The sequence below is a fragment of the Ahaetulla prasina genome, chromosome 4 (assembly GCF_028640845.1).
Source record: "Ahaetulla prasina isolate Xishuangbanna chromosome 4, ASM2864084v1, whole genome shotgun sequence".
NCBI classification, from domain to species: Eukaryota; Metazoa; Chordata; class Lepidosauria; order Squamata; family Colubridae; genus Ahaetulla; species Ahaetulla prasina.
In genome coordinates, this window is record NC_080542.1 from 81,442,415 (window position 1) to 81,464,835 (window position 22,421).

At 41.8% G+C, this 22,421-nt stretch overlaps 2 protein-coding genes across 4 annotated transcripts in view; both read left to right on the forward strand.

Annotated features, from left to right (window-relative positions):
* The window catches only part of EIF1B (eukaryotic translation initiation factor 1B), a 237,067-nt gene that overhangs the window by 214,293 nt on the left and 353 nt on the right, over nucleotides 1-22,421 (forward strand). The window lies entirely within an intron of this gene.
* Nucleotides 1-22,421, forward strand: part of CCK (cholecystokinin) — a 205,239-nt gene that overhangs the window by 177,436 nt on the left and 5,382 nt on the right. The gene's annotated exons all lie outside the window — the stretch shown is intronic.

Below are 22,421 nucleotides of genomic sequence, written 5' to 3' on the forward strand. Positions count from 1 at the left end.
TGACTTTGTTGACAAGTATGGCAGTTTTCTGAAAATAATTTGTACTTGTGAAGTTTCCATATTGAATTTCCTGGAGCAGATGACAATAAACTCTTTAATAACTTTTGTTGGACAAGTACAGCAGTTTTCTGAGCAGAATTTGTACCTGAGAAGTTTCCACATTGAGTTTCTTGTAGCAGATGGAAAGTCTTTAAAAACTTCAGTTGGAGAGTTGTTTCAAGATTTGGTCTCAAGTGCAGTATTCCATTGTTAGCTAAGTATATAGAAAAAAAGGTAAAATCTTTTGCACTGCATGGAATGTTATTAATTCTGCTTTCATTTATTAATTTATTTATTTTCCATCCTGAAACATATAGACACTAAATGGCATATTATCTCAAAAATAAGATGTTGTTTCACAAATTTTATTCTGGATTGTTTAAAAAATAGGTAGAGGCCATGCCAAATTCTAGAGATAATCTATTCCAAAATGGAAAGGTTACTACCAAAGAAAGGCCCACCTTCTAATCCATAATCCTCTTAATTCCCTTGGGAAATGAAATTTTCAGCAATCTCTGTAAATAACCTGACTGGACACCAGTCATATTTAGCAAGGTGGTCTATGATATAGATCAATTTCTTACATGTAGGGCTTTATGTTTATCAACCAACATATTGTGAAAGAACATTAAGTACTTAAGAATTAGTCTTTTGACTTTGTAATCCCAACAGTCATCAATCCCCAAGCCATGGTTACTTATTATTCCTCAGGAACCACACCTCCAGATGCCTAAAATACTTGTTGACAAACATTTCCATCTTGCTAATCTGAGTTTGTTTCTTCTCATCCAGTTCCTCACAATGTTCTACAATCCCTAGCTTGTCTTGGAATCACAAAGAACAATTCAATATCACCAGCATATTGATGATATGTTATTTCTGTGGTGAAAAATATACTCAAGAAAACACCAACAATTTGTTTTATTATTATTCAAAGCAAGCAAGTTACATGGAGTTCACTGACCTCTTACATTCAGAAAAGACAAGATCGAGGCTACAGTCTTTGATAGATTTTGCATAGAATGCTGATCCAAAGATAGCTTAAGCAGGCATACATTTTATATAAATCCCAAATACAGGGAATGTATACATGTTTCAAGGAAACTAGCTTCCACCCTCTAATAAACAAGCCATTAAATACTTTCTGGATTTAGTAACACATTTAGTAACACAGGATTCAAAAGAAGTGTGAAAGTGCCAGAATTCACCCCACAGAGCACTCCAGGCACTTCCTCCAATTCTACAAGTTCAAAAGATCCCAATTTATATTATAAGACTTTGGCCTCTACATTTCACTTGACGCTGCCTAGTTGGCATCTAGAGCAAATGATCCTGCAGTCTACATATTCCAAAGATAGTCCGTATTCCACATGGACCACATTTTCAGGAAAAACCCCAAGCATACTCTGAAAGCTATTGTTATCCATTTAGTGATTGGATGGACCATTTGAATGTGTCCATCTACTTGACAAAAAACCAGGGTGCCTTCAATCTGCAGTTTGACCAGAAAGTAATCTGAGGTAAATCATAGATGAATTTCAATTTTCACATCATGTGCTCAAAAGCATAACTATATTCAGCATATGCCTGCCTACATGGATTAGAGGTCTTTAGGTATTTGTAATGTCCATAATCATGATGGAGATCAGGGAAACATGTGGCGGCTTGAATTCCTTTCCCAGGGCATAAAGACTGAAGATCAAAAGCATGAAAGTGTCTAATACCTATTTTGAAATCAACCTAGGATTTCACTGGGTACATTACTAGTTTATCTGCATCACCAACTCCACATCAGGGGTGCATTCCAATTTTTTTTACTACCGGTTCTGTGGGCATGGCTTATTTGGTGGCTTATTTGGTAGCCATATCCACTCAGTCAAATGACCAATGCTGCAGAAACAGGGCAATTTCTCCCGGGGGCAGCCAGAGCTTTGCTGCTGCCTCTTTTCCTCAGAAGAGCTGCCTCCAAGTCCTTGCGAAGGGACACACACACACAACACAAAATAACACAAAAGACTCACACACAATGTAAAAGCAGCTGCACTTCACCCTAAATGGCTCCTGCAACAAGCAGGAACCTCACATAGCCACAAAAAGCTCAAAAACCAACTTTCACACTTTACACACAAACAACACAACACAACTGACTCTCTCACACACACACACAAAATGCCACATACAGCTTTGTGAGATTTTGTGTGTTTGTGTAGTTACAGTGAAACACTACAGAAGCACACCAAATCTCAGAAAACTGCACAAATATTTTATTTTATTATTTTATTTATATTTTTTAAATCAGGGGTCTCCAACCTTAGTAACTTTAAGGTTTGTGGATTTCAATTCCCAGAATTCCTCAGGAGCAAAGCAGTTGCTGACTGAGGAGATGGATTCCAGGCAGGCAGATTCAGTTGCTAGCTGATGCAACTGATGTAAAGCATGGCTTTGCCAGTGCAAAAGAAGCTGTAATGAGGTAAGTGAGGAGGGGGGATTGGGTGGACCAGGTGAAAAAACGATTTTAAAAGGCTCCTCTGAAGATCCCAGCTGAAGTTGCCTAATAGCAGCCCAGAAGCTCTTAACTCAGCTGGGATCGCCAGAGGAGCCTTTTAAAACCTTTTGTTTTAAGAACCTCTTCGGCTGAAGATGTTGTTAAAAAACAACAACTTTTAAAGGGTTCTGATGATCCCTGCTCAGCCACACGATCATCAGAGAGTTTTTTTTAACTTTTAAAAGCCTTTTTTTGGCTGAAGAAAAGAGGCTTTTAAAAGTAAAAAAAACCCACCTCTGATGATCAGAGAACCGGTTCGGTTCTAATGGCTAGCCAGCCATTACTACCGGTTCTCTGAACTCCAGCAGATTTTTACTACCGGCTCTACAGAACAAGAGCGAACCGGGAGCAACCCACCACTGCTCCACATACAAATATTTGCAATCTGTTAGATAGTGGAGCAGAGCTTCTGGCTAGTGCAATCATTCCCCAAATGATTCCAGAAGCCTCTCCGCTCTGGCTTCAGCATCACAACTGCTGCAGAACCTGAAACCCAAAAGGGGGATCTCTGTCATGGCCAGGTTCCTATTACTACTCAACCAAGTTTCAGTAAAACATCACAATCTGAACAATCATTCACCAGCATTTCATGGTTGGATATGACCTTACTGTACATACTTGGTGTTTGTCAACATCAGCTTGAGTCTAGGGGCCCAATATTTATATTTTTCCCTTTCCCTTTTAATTTATTTCCTTCTGTGTTGTGTCTTTCCAGATTATGGTTGAAGGTAGGAAGGAGGAATCTATTCTTTTCCTCATTTTGTTCAGAATTTACATGGAGTCCCTAAATGAGGTCATCAGTGCCTAGCCTTATTTTAAATATGATGTCTTTGATTTTCCAATCTCTATCTGTCCTATCTCCAATTGGTTACCAAACTTAAATGAAGATACATTTATATACAAACTTGGGCAGAAGGAATTTGATTACATGTGACAATACCAAGTTCCTTCAACTTTCTGAGTACAGCTCATATAGTATTTTTCCACTATAGGTAAAGTTTATTTTATTTTATTTATTTACATTTATATCCCGCCCTTCTCCGAAGACTCAGGGCGGCTTACAGTGTATAAGGCATGAGTTATAAGTTATGACAGGAGTTCAAATAATACAAAATGAATTTCCAGACAAGATGTTTTTTTAATGCATTTGCACTTGGTTCACCTTCCTTTTTCTTTGGCAAGGTCCAGCTAGGAGGTGTCCAACATAGGAATATGGCATCTAGTCCACACAATTTTAGTGTTAGAAAAATATAATTCTACCAGCAAAGATAATTTGTACATGAAGTACGATTTCTAAATCATGTTGGAATGAATTTTGCAGACAATTAAATGTATCCCAGATTAATCATATAACTTGTTGACAAATGATTGTTACATACATATTCTCATACCATTTCAGTCCTTACTACAGTGGATTACCAAACAGCTTTCAACATTTGCCTCCTTTTGATGCCACATATGTATTTATATCTTTTTGTGCATATAAAAAGAGGAAGGATAGGGCAAATACTCTGCTCTTTTTAAAGCAGCTTATAAATGTGCATGAACGTTACCTATGTTTATGTAATGCTATTTACCTAAAAGTGGTAAGAATGATAATAATCATTGACTGACTAATCATGTGCCATCCAGTCTTTGTTCACTGTTAGTAATCACATTTGTCCCTAACCTAGTTATTAGGTCTTCAAATGGTGTACCTGTTGCCACTGTAATGGAGTCCATCCATCTTACTGCTGGTCACCTTTGTCTTCTCTTTCCTGTGCCTTTCTAACAGAAATAGATTTCTCTACAGAAGTAGGTTTTTATGTAATGTGTCCAAAGCAGGACAAATTGAGCCTGGTCATTTTGCCTCAAGTGAAAATTCTGGATTAATTTATTGGATGATCCATTTATTTATTTTATTTTATTTGAATATCTATAGTATTCTTAGGAGTCCTTCTGACACCAAACTCAAAAGTGTCAATAGTATTCTCCCATCCTGCTTCTCCAAAATTTAACTTTCACATCTATAGGTTGTTAACGGAGTACATTATTGCTTGTACTAGTTTGATTTTTACAACATATGAACCAATATAAAGCTCATCATGTATATAAAAATCTCTGCATGAGGGATTTAGTTTCATTGCATATAAATATTATAATTTTATTTATAATATCTCTAAACCAGCTGCTAGAAAAAAATGCTTTTCCTCCTACTTGCTTCGATTCATCATTTCTGTCTATATATTATATGTTTATAATTAATCTGATTCCCCATAGTGACTGATTGAATGCTAACAAAGTTGCATTACATTTAACAAATAATATGTGACTCACATGAATTGCAAAAATATCAAATTGTGTGAAGGATTAAAGTTATAGGAAAACTGCAAAAATCTGATTAGTCATTGTGCTGTGCTTTGCCCGAGCTCCACACTTCCACAATCTAGTTTATTCTCAAAGGCATAATTCTCCTACATACTTCTATTTGGCAACAAACATGGATTCATGCAACCTTTTTATTAGAAAAATAGTTGTTTAATTTTCACCTTGTAAAGAGAATCAAGATACTACACCGGATTACAAATATAGTGTCAGCGTTCCAGAAAAATCCCTCGCCAAGTAAAAATTCCGAAGCATGCATCTTTCAAAGTTCTTTTACTAGGATAGGTAAACTGGCACATCTGGGAAAATCTGAATCTGAGAGATCCAGGTTTTCCCTCAGTAAATCAAAACCCTTAAACCACCCCCTGATTCCTCTGCCAATCACATGCTCCAATCGCCAACTGTTCCAACTCGATACATCACTCCGACCACTTCTCCTCCAGATGCAGGACCCGCCTGACCTTGACCGCAGGAAGAATGTTATTGTGTCTAATGGGCCCCTCTACTAAATCCCCTCTCCTATTTTCCCACACATGAGAAAGTGGCAGGATGGAAGCTTCCGGCCTAGTATGGCTTCCAAGGCTGACAGGCGTCCCCCCTGCAGAAGAAAACACACCCTGAAAAATAAGGCAGACAAAATACAAGCAATAGGGTTAACACCCAGTATACAGTCTCCTAACCCCCTCTTCCCCCTCCAGAAGGACCCTTAGGCTTCTCAGGGAATTTATCATGAAATTGTTTTACTAAAGTATCAGCATTCACATCCCAACTTTTCGCCCACATAACGTCAGACAACGGGTACCCCTTCCAGTGGACCAAATATTGTAAACGACCCCTGTATAGCCTAGAGTAAAGGATCTTCTTAATTTCATAATGAGTCTCCCCTTGGACTATCAAAGGAGGGGGGGAGCAGTTGGTAAGAGCCTTAAATTAGATACTCTTGCTGGTTTCAATAAGCTACTATGAAACACTGGGTGCACTTTTCCTAATATTCGAGGGAGGCTAAGTTGGACAGTCACTAGGTTAATCACCTTCACTATAGAAAAGGGACCTATGAACTTGGGTCCAAACTTCCTGCTAGGTAACCTCAATCTTAGCTATTTGATTGACAAATACACCTTATCTCCTATTCAGATTGAACGATCAGACAGGATTCCAGAAACATCTGGTAAAAAGAAAGGAGGAGGCTTATGCCTATATATTAATAGAAACTGGTGTCAAGATTTTAATATAATTTACAAATTCTGTGACAACAATTTAGAGACTCTAATTATCAACTGCAAACCTTACTATTCGCCTCGTGAATTTTCCTCATTTCTTCTAATTGCTGTTTATGTCCCACCACAAGCCTGTGTAAACAAGGCATTACGAACTCTAGCTGACCAAATCATGGAGGCTGAAGCCAAACACCCTGATTCACTGGCCATTGTTTTGGGAGATCTAAACAAGGCAAACTTAAGGAAAGAGCTACCAAAATACTTTCAGCATGTCAATTGTCCCACCAGAGGCAAGAATACTCTAGACCATTGCTACACAACACTAAAAGATGCCTATCGGTCTTTACCACATGCAGCTGTAGGACACTCTGATCATTGCATGATTCACCTTGTACCTGCTTACAGGCAAAGACTTAAAGCCACAAAACCAATAATTAAAACAGTGAAGACCTGAACGGAAGAATCAAAATTAAAGTTACAGGCATGTTTTGACTGCACTGATTGGAATATTTTTAAAGATACCTCTGCAGACCTGGATGAACTCACAGATACTGTAACATCATATGTCAGCTTCTGTGAAGACCTATGTGTACCTACAAGGAACTTGCGAATACACAGTAACAACAAACCTTGGTTTACACCTAAACTTAAGCAGCTACGACATTCCAAAGAGGAAGCCTACAGAAAAGGTGATAAAATGCTGTACAATCAGGCCAGAAATGCACTAACAAGGGAGATCAGAGCAGCAAAAAGAAGCTACTCTGAAAAGCTAAAGAATCAGTTTTCAGCAAATGAACCAGCAAACATGTGGAAAACTCTTAAAAATATCACCGGCTATGGCAAACCTCCTTCCCAGGCTGAAGGTAATCAACAACTGGCAGATGACCTGAATGAGTTTTACTGCAGGTTTGAAAGGAAACTACAGCCACCTATCTCCACAACCCCCATCTCAGACACACCAACAGCCAAGCCTCCTACAACTGACCACATTTCATTGGGTTCACAACCCCTAGTGATCACAGAAAAGGAAGTGCAGGACCTATTTCACAGACAAAAGCCAGGAAAAGCTCCAGGCCCAGACCCTTCTTGCTTAAAAGTCTGTGCTGACCAATTGGCCCCCAACTTCACCCATATTTTCAATAAATTACTAGAGATGTGTTATGTTGCTTCTTGCTTCAAACGCTCTACCATCATCCCAGTGCCAAAGAAGCCCACCATCAAGGAACTGAATGACTACAGACCAGTTGCTTTAACATCTGTAGTCATGAAAACCTTTGAAAGGCTAGTGCTTTCCTACCTGAAAACCATCACGGATCCGCTGTTAGACCCCTTGCAATTTGCATACCGAGCAAATAGATCAACAGATGATGCTGTTAATATGGCTCTGCACTACATCCTACAACATCTTGAGTCTCCAAAGACCTATGCAAGGGTCCTTTTTGTAGACTTTAGTTCAGCATTCAATACCATCATTCCAGACATTCTTCTAACTAAGCTAAACCAGCTACAGGTACCGGAACAGACTTGTAAGTGGATCACAAGCTTCCTAACAAACAGGAAGCAGCAGGTGAAGCTAAGCAAGATCACATCAAATACCTGTACAATTAGCACAGGGGCCCCCCAAGGCTGTGTGCTCTCCCCACTTCTCTTCTCTCTGTATACCAATGACTGCATCTCCAATGATCCATCTGTTAAGCTACTGAAGTTCGCAGATGACACAACAGTGATTGGTCTCATTCGAGACAATGACGAATCCGCATATAGACGAGAGGTTGAACGACTAGCCTTGTGGTGCAACCAAAACAATCTGGAACTGAACACACTCAAAACCGTAGAAATGGTGGTAGACTTTAGGAGAAACCCTTCCATACTTCCACCTCTCACAATACTTGACAACACAGTATCAACAGTAGAAACCTTCAAATTTCTAGGTTCTATCATATCGCAAGATCTCAAATGGACAGCTAACATCAAAACATCATTAAAAAAGGACAACAAAGAATGTTCTTTCTGCGCCAACTCAGTAAGCTCAAACTGCCCAAGGAGCTGCTGATCCAATTCTACAGAGGAATTATTGAGTCTGTCATTTGCACCTCTATAACTGTCTGGTTCGGTTCTGCAACCCAACAAGAAAAACACAGACTTCAGAGGATAATTAGAACTGCAGAAAAAATAATTGCTACCAACCTGCCTTCCATTGAGGACCTGTATACTGCACGAATCAAGAAGAGGGCCGTGAAAATATTTGCAGATCACTCGCATCCTGGACATAAACTGTTTCAACTCCTACCCTCAAAACGACGCTATAGAGCACTGCACACCAGAACAACTAGACACAAGAACAGTTTTTTCCCGAAGGCCATCACTCTGCTAAACAAATAATTCCCTCAACACTGTCAGACTATTTACTGAATCTGCACTACTATTAATCGTTTCATAGTTCCCATCACCAATCTCTTTCCACTTATGACTGTATGACTATAACTTGTTGCTGGCAATCCTTATGATTTATATTGATATATTGACCATCAATTGTGTTGTAAATGTTGTACCTTGATGAACGTATCTTTTCTTTTATGTACACTGAGAGCATATGCACCAAGACAAATTCCTTGTGTGTCCAATCACACTTGGCCAATAAAAAATTCTATTCTATTCTATTCTATTCTATTCTATTCGGAAAGGTGGTTGAAGAGACTGGTGCTTGTTGGCCAACTCAGCCAAAGCTTTCTTAGGGTTCTCCCAACCCCTTTTTAAAGAGTTCATCCATTCTGTAAGGGACATGGAAGTGGGCGGCTCTCTAGGCAGCTCAGGCATCAGTACAAAACCCATGCCTGTAGTTATTTGAAAAGGAGTCAAGCCAGTGCTACTGTGTACTGCATTATTATAAGCCACTTCTGCAAACAGTAACAACTCTGCCCAGTTTTCTTGTTGGTAATTTACATAACATCTAATGTATTGTTCCACCATGACATTTAATTTCTCAGTGCCTCCGTTAGTCGATGGATGGAAAGCTGAGCTAAGCCTCTGGGATGATCCAATGGACTGCAGGAACTCCTTCCATAATTTAGCAGTAAACTGGACCCCGCAATCTGATATTATTCTCTGTGGAACCCCATGTAGTCTGTAGATATGGCTCACTAACAGTTTTGCCAGCTTCTTGGCCGAGGGTAGCCCGCTGCAAGCAGTGAAATGTGCTTGTTTGGAAAATAAATTAATGACCGTCCAAATCACCCTGTTCCCTCCACTGTCAGGGAGCTCGACTATGAAGTCCATTACAATCTCCTCCCAGGGTTTCATGGGTTCAGCCACGGTCTGGAGAAGCCCCGGTGGCTTCACTGGTCTGGACTTCATGGTGGTGCAGGTGGTGCAGCTTTTAACATAGTCCTCTACATCGGCCTTCATCCTTGGCCATCAGAATTGTCTTCTAGCCAAATGGAGGGTTTTTAAAAATCCAAAGTGGCCCCGTAGTCGAGAATCGTGACTCCGCTGTAGCACTGTGAGTCACATACTGCTGGGCACTTAAATCTTATTCCCCTTCCAAGCCAATCCCTATCTTAGGGTCAGGTCTGTTAGGTTCTCCTTGAACCAGGCATCGGCTGAGAATGCTGATTTTAGCTCTGCTGTCAATTTGTCTTGTGGGAGTTCAGAACCATGGCGCGGTTGCATTGGAGTGCGAGCTTGGGCTGCTGGTTGGGTTTCAGAGATCATGATGTGAACTACCTGTTCCCGTCGGCTGTCAAACTGGGGCTTTCTCGATAAGGCATCAGCTAGTAGGTCCCCCCCCCCCAATGTATTTCAGGTTAAGTTAAAATGTTTGAAATACTGAGCCCATTGAACCTGCTTGGGAGAAAGCTTCCGAGCTTCAGGGCCTCAAGGTTTTTGTAGTCCATCCACACTTTGAAAGGTTCCTTCACTACCTCTAGGAAGTGTCTCCAGGATAGGAGAGCCCACTGCACCTCAAAAGCCTCCTTTTCCCATACCGCCCATCTGCGCTCTGTGTCCATTAATTTTTTCGATACATAAGCACATGACAATAGTTCGTTTTGGGCATTCCTTTGCATTAGAACAGCCATCACTGCCACATCACTAACATCAGCCTGGACCACAAATGATTTATTTGGGTCCAGGTGTTGGAGGATCGGTTCCATTGCGAATAGGTGCTTTATGTGCTCAAAGTGTTTTTGACAGTCCATTGTCCAAGCTAGGAGTTGACTAGGTTTTGGCTTGCTGGGAGATGGACAGGTTTTTAGCAGTTCTGTCAAGGGGAGAGCAACCTCGGTGAAGGAAGGGATGAATTGCCTGTAAAAATTTGCAAATCCCAGGAAACTTTGAAGCTGTTTACATGTTCGTGGGGGTTGCCAGTCTAGCACTGCTTTCACCTTCCCTGGGTCCATTTCAATTCTTTGGTTTGACACCTTGTAGCTCAGGTAGTCCAAGGACTCCTTATGGAACTCGCATGTTGACAGCTTTGTGTAAAGCGTGGCCACTAGGAGTTTTTTTAGCACTTGCCTGACTAACTTGATATGCTCTTCCATATTTTTGCTAAATATAATATCGATCAATATTATATTTCGATTATATCGATATAATATCGATCAAGTAGACAAGAACCCCTCTTATATAGGTGGTCATGCAGAATTTCATTGATCAGTTGCATGAAGACTGCTGGGGCCGCTTGAAGTCCAAATGGCATGACCCAGAATTGGAAACTGCCCAGGGGACAGTTAAAAGCAGTTTTCCATTCGTCTCCCTCCCTTATGTGGACCCGGTAGTAGGCTTCCCTTAGATCTAGCTTGGTGAAAATTTTGCCTTTTGACAGGTGGTTCAGCAAATCTTTCATTAGTGGTAGGGGGTAGGTGTTTTGTATGCAAATAGCATTGATGTTTCGAAAATCAACACATAATCTTTCTTCTTTTTAAACAATATGGAGCAGCCATCCTGGATTTCGCAGGCTCGATGAACCCTCTGGCTAGGTTGGTGTCAATATACCTCCTCAACTCAGTCATTTCAGCAGGCGTCATGGAGTACATCCTGGGTTTTGGTAACTTGGCTCCCGGCTCTAATTTGATGGCACAGTCTATGGGCCAATGAGGGGGGAGGATGTTACATTCCTCCTCGCTAAATGCTTCTGCCAAGTCTGTATATGCCTTAGGAATCTGGGGTTCACCTGGAGATCTGTCTGACCCAGTGGCAGCTCTTTCAGGCAACTGGCTTTCATGGGCTGGCCGTTCTTCGGGAGGAGAGACGGGACAAGGGGCCGATATCCAGTATGATTTTCCAGTATTCATCTTCCCACTTAATGGTGGGGGCCCATTTGTCCAGCCAAGCCAGGCCTAGTAAGATAGATTCTGACATCTTTGGAGTTACTATAAATCGTATAAATTCATGATGTCTTCCAATTTTTAATCTAATCAGTTCTGTAAACTGGATGGCTGGGACCCTCCAATTAATGTCCCATCCACTTGGTGAAATTTAATTGGGTGCTTTAAGGCTCTTGTTTTGATCCTCAATTGTTTCACAATTGGAATTCCAATTACACATCTGGTATAGCCTGTATCTATTATGGCTGGTAATTCTCTTTGCTCCCCCATCTCTAGCACCACTAGTTTCACTTTAATAGAAAAGGGGGGGATGGATGCACTCACCATCAGGTCATCTTCTCTGCTAGCCTCGTCGGGAGGGGCTTCTTCAGCCGGAGGTTTCTAGCTCTTTTCAGTGGGGAGGGGAACCTCTATGGCTTGTCTGGCAAATCGACTTGTGTCTGGGGCCTTCCTTGGAGCCCTTTTCCCTCGGATAGCTGTGGCTGGACATTGTTGTGGAACTGGAGCAGGGGCCAGGCACTCAGAAGCTCGATGTCCCAATCATCCACAGAGATAGCATTTAATCAATCCTGCTGGTTGAGGGGGGAGACTTCCACAGGCCTTGAGTGGGGCCATCTGGCTAACACTTTCTGAGGAGGCTTTTCAGCTTGGGTTTTGCAGTGGGGGTGAATTTCTCTGTCCAGAGCTATGGACATGGTGTACCAGTCATGTAGCCGCTCAGGCATTCCCCGGATCCCACAGGCTGTTCTGACTTCTTGATTAATGTCTTCTTTGAAATAGTGCAGGAGTATGCGGTCTGGCCAATGCCCCAGGTTCCCTGCAACCACCTAAAGTCCCACACAAAGTCTTTTATGGGTTGATTACCTTGCTTCATCACTTTAATGGTGGCTTCACTGTCGTTGATATGGTCTGGGTCTTCAAATCTGGCCCGGAGCAGTGCAACAAACCCACCGGTGTCATTTAATTCTGCAAAGCCTTCATTGTGCAGCTGGGCTATCCATTCAGAAGCCTCTCCTTCATTCATCCCATCAGAAATTGCTGATATCAAGTCCCACTCTGATTCGTATTGATCTCCATACTGATCTATATGAACCCAGACCCTGTTGAGGAAGTAAGCCAGTTTGGCAGGTGTGCCATCAAATGTTGCTCTGAAGCGGGGTGGAATTGGTCGCACAGGGGGAACTGCAAAAATCGGATTAGTCATTGTGCTGTGCTTTGCCGGAGCTCCACATTTCCACAATCTAGTTTATTCTCAAAGGCATAATTCTCCTACATACTTCTATTTGGCAACAAAAATGGATTCATGCAACCTTTTTATTAGAAAAATAGTTGTTTAATGTTCACCTTGTAAAGAGAATCAAGATACTACACAGAATTACAAATATAGTATGTGCATCTGATTTTAGAACCATTTAATGGGTTAATCTGTTTTGTTATTCAGGTAATTGAGCGTGGTATGAACTTTTGCTATGGCTTTTGATTCCCCCCCCCCAAATATGAGGGATTTTCTTAGAAACGGCAAACTTTACATATACACTAAATATATGCAGCAACATATTAGAATTGACCTCCCTTGTATTACTTGAAAAATTATTCTTGATTAAAGCATATTTTTATTAATGCAAAATAATGTTGACTCGGCACATTGAACTTCATCTATTATACATCTGAGCTAAATGTTTCATTGCTTTTCTTTGATTTCATTGCCTTCTTTATCCATTGAAGTAGCTCATCTTTTCCCCCAGGAATTGATTATTTTTAAAGTGCTGTTTACCAATAACTATGTGTACTTGCTGTTATATATCCTCTGTTAGAAATGCAGTTTAGTTAAATATTCCCCAGAGAACTTTGCTTATCTTCCACACAGCTGTTGTTTGTAGATTTTATTTTTATGACCTTTTATATAAAGTATTATAAAAACATTGCTGTTATCAAAAGAACACAAAGCAAGTAGTGGTCCTGATCCTTGTTTTATTATTCAAGCACTTAGGGATAATCCTTTTATCTGTGACCATATGACCAAATGCTTTCCTATCTGCTATAGGTAAAACATGCAATTTAAACAGTTTTAGGGATCCTAGCTTGGTGACAGAGAAGATTTATATGCCAACATTTTAATACCTGGGATTTTCACATTTTTTTATGATCAGGGAAAAGGAAACATAGAAGAAGAAAAAACACAGTCCTTGTTAACTTTAGAGGACAAATTTTATTTATTTATTTATTTATTTATTTATTTATTTATTTATTTATTTATTTATTTATTTATTTATTTATTTATTTATTTATTTATTAGATTTTTATACCGCCCTTCTCCCGAAGGACTCAGGGCGGTGTACAGCCAATATAAAACAATAACAATGTACAATTAAAACAGAGACTTAAAAAACTTATTCAATAATTGGCCAAAAAAATTAAAATGATTAGACTAAAACCCTTAAATTCATAAAATTACAACCCCAATTAAAATTAATATTTAAAAATTAAAAAATTAAAAATTAAAAAAGTTTAAGCCAGTCCCGCTCGAATAAATAAATGTGTTTTCAGTTCGCGGCGGAAGGTCCGAAGGTCAGGTAATTGACGCAAACTAGGGGGGAGTTCGTTCCAAAGGGTAGGAGCCCCCACAGAGAAGGATCTTCCCCTGGGGGCCGCCAGCCGACATTGCTTGGCGGACGGCACCCTGAGAAGTCCCTCTCTGTGCGAGCGTACGGGTCGGTGGGAGGCATGAGGTAACAGCAGGCGGTCCCATAATTACCCAGGCCCTAAGCCATGGAGCGCTTTAAAGGTAGTAACCAGGACTGACTGGTGCAGACAGCCAGTGCAGTCTGCGCAGGAGCGGTGTTACATGGGAGCCACATGTGGCTCCCTCTATCACCCGCGCAGCTGCATTCTGAACTAACTGGAGCCTCTGAGTGCACTTCAAGGGGAGCACCATGTAGAGAGCATTGCAATAATCCAAGCGAGAGGTGACAAGAGCATGAGTGACTGTGCATAAGGCATCCCGGTCGAGGCAGGGGCGCAACTGGCGAACCAAGCGAACCTGGTAGAAAGCTCTCCTGGAGACAGCTGTCAAATGGTCTTCAAACGACAGCCATCCATCCAGGAGAACACCCAAATTGCGCACTCTTTCCATTGGGGCCAATGACTCGCCCCCAACAGTCAGCTATGGTTGCAACTGACTGTACCGGGGTGCCGGCATCCACAGCCACTCCGTCTTGGAGGGATTGAGCTTGAGCCTGTTTCTCCCCATCCAGACCCGTACGGCTTCCAAGCACCGTGACAGCACTTCGACAGCTTCATAGGGGTGGCCCGGGGTGGAAAAGTACAGCTGCGTGTCATCAGCGTACAGTTGGTATCTCACCCCAAAGCCACTGATGACCTCACCCAGTGGCTTCATATAGATGTTGAACAGGAGAGGCGAGACAATCGACCCCTGCGGCACCCCACAAGTAAGGCGCCTTGAGGTCGATCTCTGCCCCCCTGTCAACACCATCTGCGACCGGTCAGAGAGATAGGAGGAGAACCACCGATAAACGGTGCCTCCTACTCCCAAACTCTCCAACAAGATACCATGGTCGATGGTATAAAAAGCCGCTGAGAGATCTAATAGGACCAGGGCAGAGGAACAACCCCTGTCCCTGGCCCTCCAGAGGTCATCCACCAACGCGACCAAAGCTGTCTTCGTACTATATCCGGACTGGAAGCCGGACTGGAACGGGTCTAGATAGACAGCTTCATCCAGGTACTGAGGTAGCTGCCATGCCACCACACTCTCTACAACCTTCACGACAAAGCGAAGGTTGGAGACTGGACGATAATTTCCCAAAATAGCTGGGTCCAGGGAAGGCTTCTTGAGGAGGTGTCTCACCACCGCCTCTTTCAAGGCGGCGGGGAAAACCCCTTCCAACAAGGAAGCGTTAATGATTCCCTGGAGCCAGCCTCGTGTCACCTCCTGTGTAGCCAGCACCAACCAGGAGGGACACGGGTCCAGTAAACATGTGGTGGCATGTAACTTCCTCAGTAACCTGTCCACGTCCTCGAGAGCCACAGTGTCAAACTCATCCCAAACAACCTCAACAAGATGCGTCTCTGTCCTCTCACTTGGATCATCACAATTTTGGTTCAAACTATCCCGAAGCTGAACAATTTTATCGTATAGATAACCACTAAACTCTTTGGCACGTCCCTGCAAGGGGTCATCCCGCCCCTCCTGATGAAGGAGAGAGCGGGTCACCCGAAACAGGGCGGCCGGGCGGTTATCTGCCGACGCAATGAGGATGGAAACGTAAGAACGCTTTGCCTCCCTCAGTGCCACTAGGTAGGTCTTAGAATAAGACCTAACTAGTGTCCGGTCAGCTTCGGAACGGCTGGACCTCCAGGTACTCTCTAGGTGTCTTCTCCGGCATTTCATCTCTCTCAGCCCCTCAGAAAATCAAGGGGCCGGTTGAGATCTACACCAGGTCAGAGGCCGCAAAGGCACGACACGGTCCAAAGCCCCAGCCGCGGCCTGTTCCCAGGCCACAACTAGTTCTTCAGCCATGCTGTGGACCAGATCCTCAGGGAACAGCCCAAGCTCCATCAGGAACCTCTTAGGGTCCATCAGACGCCTGGGACGGAACCAACACATTGGCTCCATCTCTCTGCGGTGGTGGGTAGCGGTCCGAAAGTCCAGGCGAAGGAGAAAATGATCTGACCATGACACAGGTTCTATTACTAAATCTCCTAATTCCAGATCATTTAACCACTGTCCAGAGATATAAATCAGATCCAGTGTGCCTCCCCCACTGTGCATAGGGCCATCAGTTACTTGAATCAGGTCCAAGGCTGTCATGGAAGCCTGGAACTCCCAAGCCGCCTTCGATGACAAGCCGGTCGATGGCAAGTTGAAATCCCCCATGACCATAAGTCTGGGGGTCTCAACCGCCACTCCGGCAAGCACCTCCAACAACTCAGGAAGGGCTGTAGTCACGCAGCAAGGAGCCAGGTACATGATCAACAAGCCCGTCTGATTCCTATGGCCCCACCTCACAAAGAGGGATTCACAACCGACTATCTGAGGGACAGTGGACTCCCTCGGCTCTATTTATTTATTATTTATTTATTTAATCATATTTATATACCGCCCTATCTCCCAAGGGACTCAGGGCGGTTTACAGGCACTAAAAACAGATAAATAGAATATAAATACAATATAAAACATTTAAAAAACTTATTCTAAAGCCCGTCCAATTAAAAATAGAAATAAAACCCAATTTAAAACCCAAAATTTAAAATCTAGCTCAGTCCTGCACAATTAAATAAGTATGTTTTAAGCCCCGGAAGGTCCAAGGTCCAAAGCTGACGAAGTCCGGGGGTAGATCGTTCCAGAGGGTGGAGCCCCACAGAGAAGGCCCTTCCCCTGGGCGTCGCCAGACGACATTGCCTCGCTGACGGCACCCTGAGGAGACCCTCTCTGTGAGAGCGCACGGGACGGTGGGAGGTATTCGGTCGCAGTAGGCGGTCCCGTAAATAACCCGGCCCAATGCCATGGAACGCTTTAAAGGTGGTCACCAAAACCTCTAGACTTTCCCTAATAACAACCGCCACCCCCCCCCACCCCTACCTTGGGCTCTCGGTTGATGGAATGCACGGAACCCTGGAGGGCACATTTCAACTAGGGGAACACCCCCTTCCGTGCCCAACCAGGTCTCCATAATGCCCATAAACTCCGTGGACTCCCCCTGAATAAGGTCACAAATCAGGGGGGCCTTATTGATCATGGACCGTGCATTGCATAACATCAACCGGAGGCCCAAGCTCTGAGGATCTTGGCCATCCGGGGAACAGGTAAAGACTGAGGGGCTGGAGCACGTGATCGCTTTTAAACAGCAAACACGTGCTCCCAGAGATCGATACGGCCCCTTGCTTCCGCCATATCTGCCTCTCCCACTTACCGTACAGATGGAACGACCCTCTAAACCAGGAACACACCCCTCCCCCCTGCCTTCGGACCGGATGGAGTGACGCCACGAACAGGCACAGGGACTGGACATTCCCTCCCCGACGGGTTCCTCCCCCCACCCGTCTGTTCCCTCCCCCCCTTAAAAAACCCTTATTTAAAAACCTATTTAAAAACCCCCAAAGGTTCTTCTTAGACGCATGCCACCTCTCTGGATCCCAAGACCCTTCATTAAGGCAGGCCCTCGATAGAACAGAGGCCCATTCCTGCGAGGAGGGGGAACCTCGCAGCCATAAGAGCTCAATAGGCGAATATCTCATGGAATTATAAATAACAGCAGAGAAAGGGTCATCCCTGGCCGGTATAGATATTACAATTAATACAAAATAATCCAATTCAGGACCCCGATATAAAATGGTAAAAATTTGGGCAGATCACACAAAAATTTGGGCAGATCATATTGTTTAAACTGAATTTTCTGTGATTTTCTTTAAGATAGGAGGATTAATTTTGCTACTAGTCTTCCAATCTCTACTTATTTTGAATTAAAGTATCCTGATTCCAAAATGAATTTCTAATAATTAAATGAATGAAACTCATAGTTCTTTAATACACAAATTTCCCACTGGTCACTTTAACCTTTCTTCATCTCCATAGTATAATTCAATACTAAATAAAGTTATAGAGTCATTTCTTGCCATCACTATTATCCATTTAGGAATCAGATATTCTTGACAATGTATTATAAAATTGATTAATTGCTTTCATTGTCAGAAAATTTGTTCTTACTTCAAAGAGGCAAGAAAAGTCATAAAATGGGGTAAAACTCAATAAATTCACTTAACAACACAAATTTTAAGCTAAATTGTGGTCATAAATCAAGGATTACCTATAATCCACTATCAGTAGCCATTCATGGTGAACTAAAAGCACCTAATATTCATGAAATTATAATTTTTTTAAAAAAGGTTAAGAACATCATGCTAAGATTCTGGGGTCCTGAAACTTAGATTCAAGTAGGTTATTGTTTCAATTGAAACTGTTTAAGATTTTATTTATTTATTTATTTATTTATTTATTTATTTATTTATTTATTTATTTTGTCACAACAATATATGTAGGTATCATACAAAAAGATTATATAGTATATAAACACGTATATGAGTAAATATAAGGAGGTATAAGCATATATATATATATATATATATATATATATATATACATATATATATATATATATATATACATATATATATATATATATATACATATATATATATATATATATATATATATATATATATATTTGTTTTCTGAGGTTTTCACGGTGTTTGTATATAGGTCTTTGGTTGTTCGGGTTTTCTCCGTGTAAAATTGGAAGTGTCTTGGCGACGTTTCGTTTAAGTCTCATTCGTCATCTTCAGGCTTCAGCTTGCTTCTGGGAGCAATGTGTGATCGCAGCTGTTTCTTCCTTTTAACTGCTAGTGGGGTTTGAACTGATTGGGTGGGAGCTTGGCTGTGCTCTGATTGGATGGGGTTTTCTGTGCTCTGATTGGCTGGGGTGTGTCCTGTGTTGGTGGGGGCTTGGTTGTGCTCAGTCTAGTCTGTGCTGCAGGGGATTTGAGCTGGTGAGCTGCATAGCTGTTGTTTGGCTTTGTGGTGGTGCTACATCTTCATAGTGGGTGTCAGTCTGCTGCATGTATGGATTGGAGGGTTTGAAATGGCTAATGTTGCAGCTGCGGTCTGGCTTCTGGTCCTTGGTCGTGCTTCATGATCAGTGTGGGTTTGGGTCTGCTTTCTGGGTGGATGTGCGGTGGTGACATCCTGTGTGGACCTCGTGAGTGTGGGTCTGGTGTCATTCCTCGTGTTAGGGACTCGTTTGTCAATAAGGGCGGGTTTCCAAATGGCTGGTAGGCGGAGGTGTCATCTCGTTTGTTCATGCTGTGTGGGCGTTTTTCTATCTCAATGGCTTCTCTGATTATTCTGTTGTTAAAGTGTTCAGTTTTGGCGATAGTTCTGGTCTTTTTAAAGTCAATATCATGTCCTGTGACTTTAAAGTGTTGGACCAGGGAAGGAGTTGGTTCCTCTTTTTGGATGAGTTCTTGTGTTCTTCAATCGTGCACTTATTCTTCTGTTGGTTTGTCCAATGTATGTGGTGGGGCAGGCGGTGCATGGGATTTCATATACTCCTTGATTTTCTAACTCAATTTTGTCTTTGGGGTTTCTTAGGATGGTGGATATTTTTCTGTTTGTGCAGAATGCTGTCTTGATGTTGTGTTTGTGGAGGATCTTGCTGATTCTGTCTGTGGTGCCTTTTATATATGGGAGGAGGGCTGTGCCGTTTTCTTGTTCTCTGTCTTGGATTTTAGTGGGGGGTTCTTTTTGGATTAGCTTGGTAATCTTATTTGTTTGGAATCCATTGGATGTTAGTACGTTAGTGAGAGTGTCTAGTTCGGGTTTTAGGTGTTGTTCATCAGCTAAGCATTTTGTTCTGGAGATGAGTGTCTTGGCTACGGAGTTGATCTGTGCTGGGTGGTGGTGTGAGAGTGCGTGCAGATAGCGGTTTGTGTGTGTTTTCTTCTGGTAGATGGTGTGTCCTAGGGAGCCATTGGGTTTTCTGTAGACTAAGGCATCCAGGAAGGGAAGTTGGTATATATATAGGTCTTTGGTTATTCGGGTTTTCTCCCGCGTAAAATTGGAAGTGTCTTGGCGACGTTTCGACGAAGTCTCATTCGTCATCTTCAGGCTTCAGCTTCGTGCTTCTGGGAGCAATGTGTGATTGCAGCTGTTTTTTCCTTTTTAACTGCTAGTGGGGGTTTGAACTGATTGGGTGGGAGCTTGGCTGTGCTCTGATTGGATGGGGGGTTTTTTGTGCTCTGATTGGCTGGGGGTATGTCCTGTGTTGGTGGGGGCTTGGTTGTGCTCAGATTAGTCTGAGTTGCAGGGGGATTTGAGCTGGTGAGCTGCATTGCTGTTTGGCTTCGTGTTTGTGGTCGTGCTATATCTTCATAGTGGGTGTCTGCCTGCTGTATGTATGGATTGGAGGGGTTTGAAATGGCTAATGTTGCAGCTGCGGTCTGGCTTCTGGTCCTTGGTCGTGCTTCCTGATCAGTGTGGGTTTGGGTCTGCTTTCTGGGTGGATGTGTGATGGTGACATCCTGTGTGGACCTCGTGAGTGTGGGTCCTGAGCATTTGCTGGTTGAAATTTGGAGCTGCCAATTTTTAGACCAAGCAGTTAGATGATCAAGGTTGTTTTGAATGATAGAAGTATTGTCTGTGGTGTTAAATAGTTTGACATCATCAGCAAAGAGAACACAATTACTTGAGATACGGTCACAAAGATCATTAATGTATAGTATAAAGAGTGTTGGTCCAAGGACGCTGCCTTGAGGAACGCCACTCTTGACAGGAACAGGATTTGATAAAGCATTGCCAATTTTGACCACTTGTTGTCTGTTAGACAGAAAAGCTATATATATATTAATTATGGGAAATCTGTGTGAATTTGGATGTACCACTCTAATTCTATCATACTTATGCATATCACATGCATACATTGTGCAATCTAAATTAATGTCTATTTTGTAAGAAAAACATTTTGCTAAATTCAGTCATGGGGGCTTCAAAATTATTCCCTGCTTGAATTTCATTGCCTGCACATAACACATGAATTGGTTGTAAAGTCCCTGTAAAGCAGAAGAGAGTATCAAAGAAGTATAGCAATTCTGTGGATGTGATTAAGCAGCAGAAATTGTCCTGTCCCCATCCCCGTCCCCCTCCCCAGTTGGAGATTTTCTCTTCTACCACATTCAACTCTCACACTCCACACGAAAGTGTATGGTGCTCCAGTAGTTGCGTCAGATCTGTGCAAACAAATGACAGCCTCTGAAGCACTTTACCAGACTATTTAAGGAGAAACTATGAATGGCTTTGCTACATTCTGGAGACCATTTCTTGCCCTGGCTAGTCAGCAGATCTACCTGCACTTGATTTGAAGGTAAGATTGGAAGATTTTATAAGACTCTTTTAGCTGGGGAAAATAGAACGGCAGAGGGTGACTAGCATCTTTATACAGTTTATGCCATCTGAATTTCTCTTCATAGTGTTGCAAGTGAAATCTTCTGCAGTATTCAAAATTGAGAAAGACTGCTTAACAAGCATCTCTTAATCTTAAGCAAATTGTACATAGCTCATTCATAACATACCCAACAGTATATGATTTTTGGAGAGGAAGTTATGAAATTGCTTGCTACATGTTAGGATAGGAAATAATTTTTCATTAGCAATCTAAAGTATACTGTCAGGGAACAATGGATTACAATCTTATTTTTCAGTGCAGTGAATCCTATGCTCAAATACAAATCATCTTGCACCAAGAGTAATTGTTATTCTTCAGGCTGTGGATAGATAAAGTCTTAATTATTTACAGTCTTTTAATTACATCATTTGGATTTTTATCAATGCATTTCTATATTTGGATTGTAGTCTAAAAGAAACATCATCATCATAATTTTTAACTCTAAGGTTTGGTTATGGGAAGTACTGAACACAGAGCAAAAAGTTGGCTCTGTATTACTTTTGTCTTAAAAGTAAATACTGACCACAGAATATGTATGTAATTATGATATATTATGTATTAAACTTGTGAAATACTTAAAATTTAAAGACTTTTAATAACTTAAAGGTAAATAAAGTATTCTTCCACTAACATAATTGATCTTATATACATTTAGCTAGAGATTGATTGTATTTTGTTACCTAAGAATTATATGCTATATTGCAGTATATCCTACAAATATATCAAGTTAAGAGCTAATATTCAAATTTAATTTCTTTCTCTCACAAATTTATAATAAAGTGAAATCATGATTAGGGTACACCTTTTAAAGCCCAGCCTCCACTTTTAATTACTGTTCCTTATTAACTATCTAATAAGTATTAAACTCTAAGAGCTATATTTCTCATCTGGTGACTTTCACCTGCATTTGTGGATT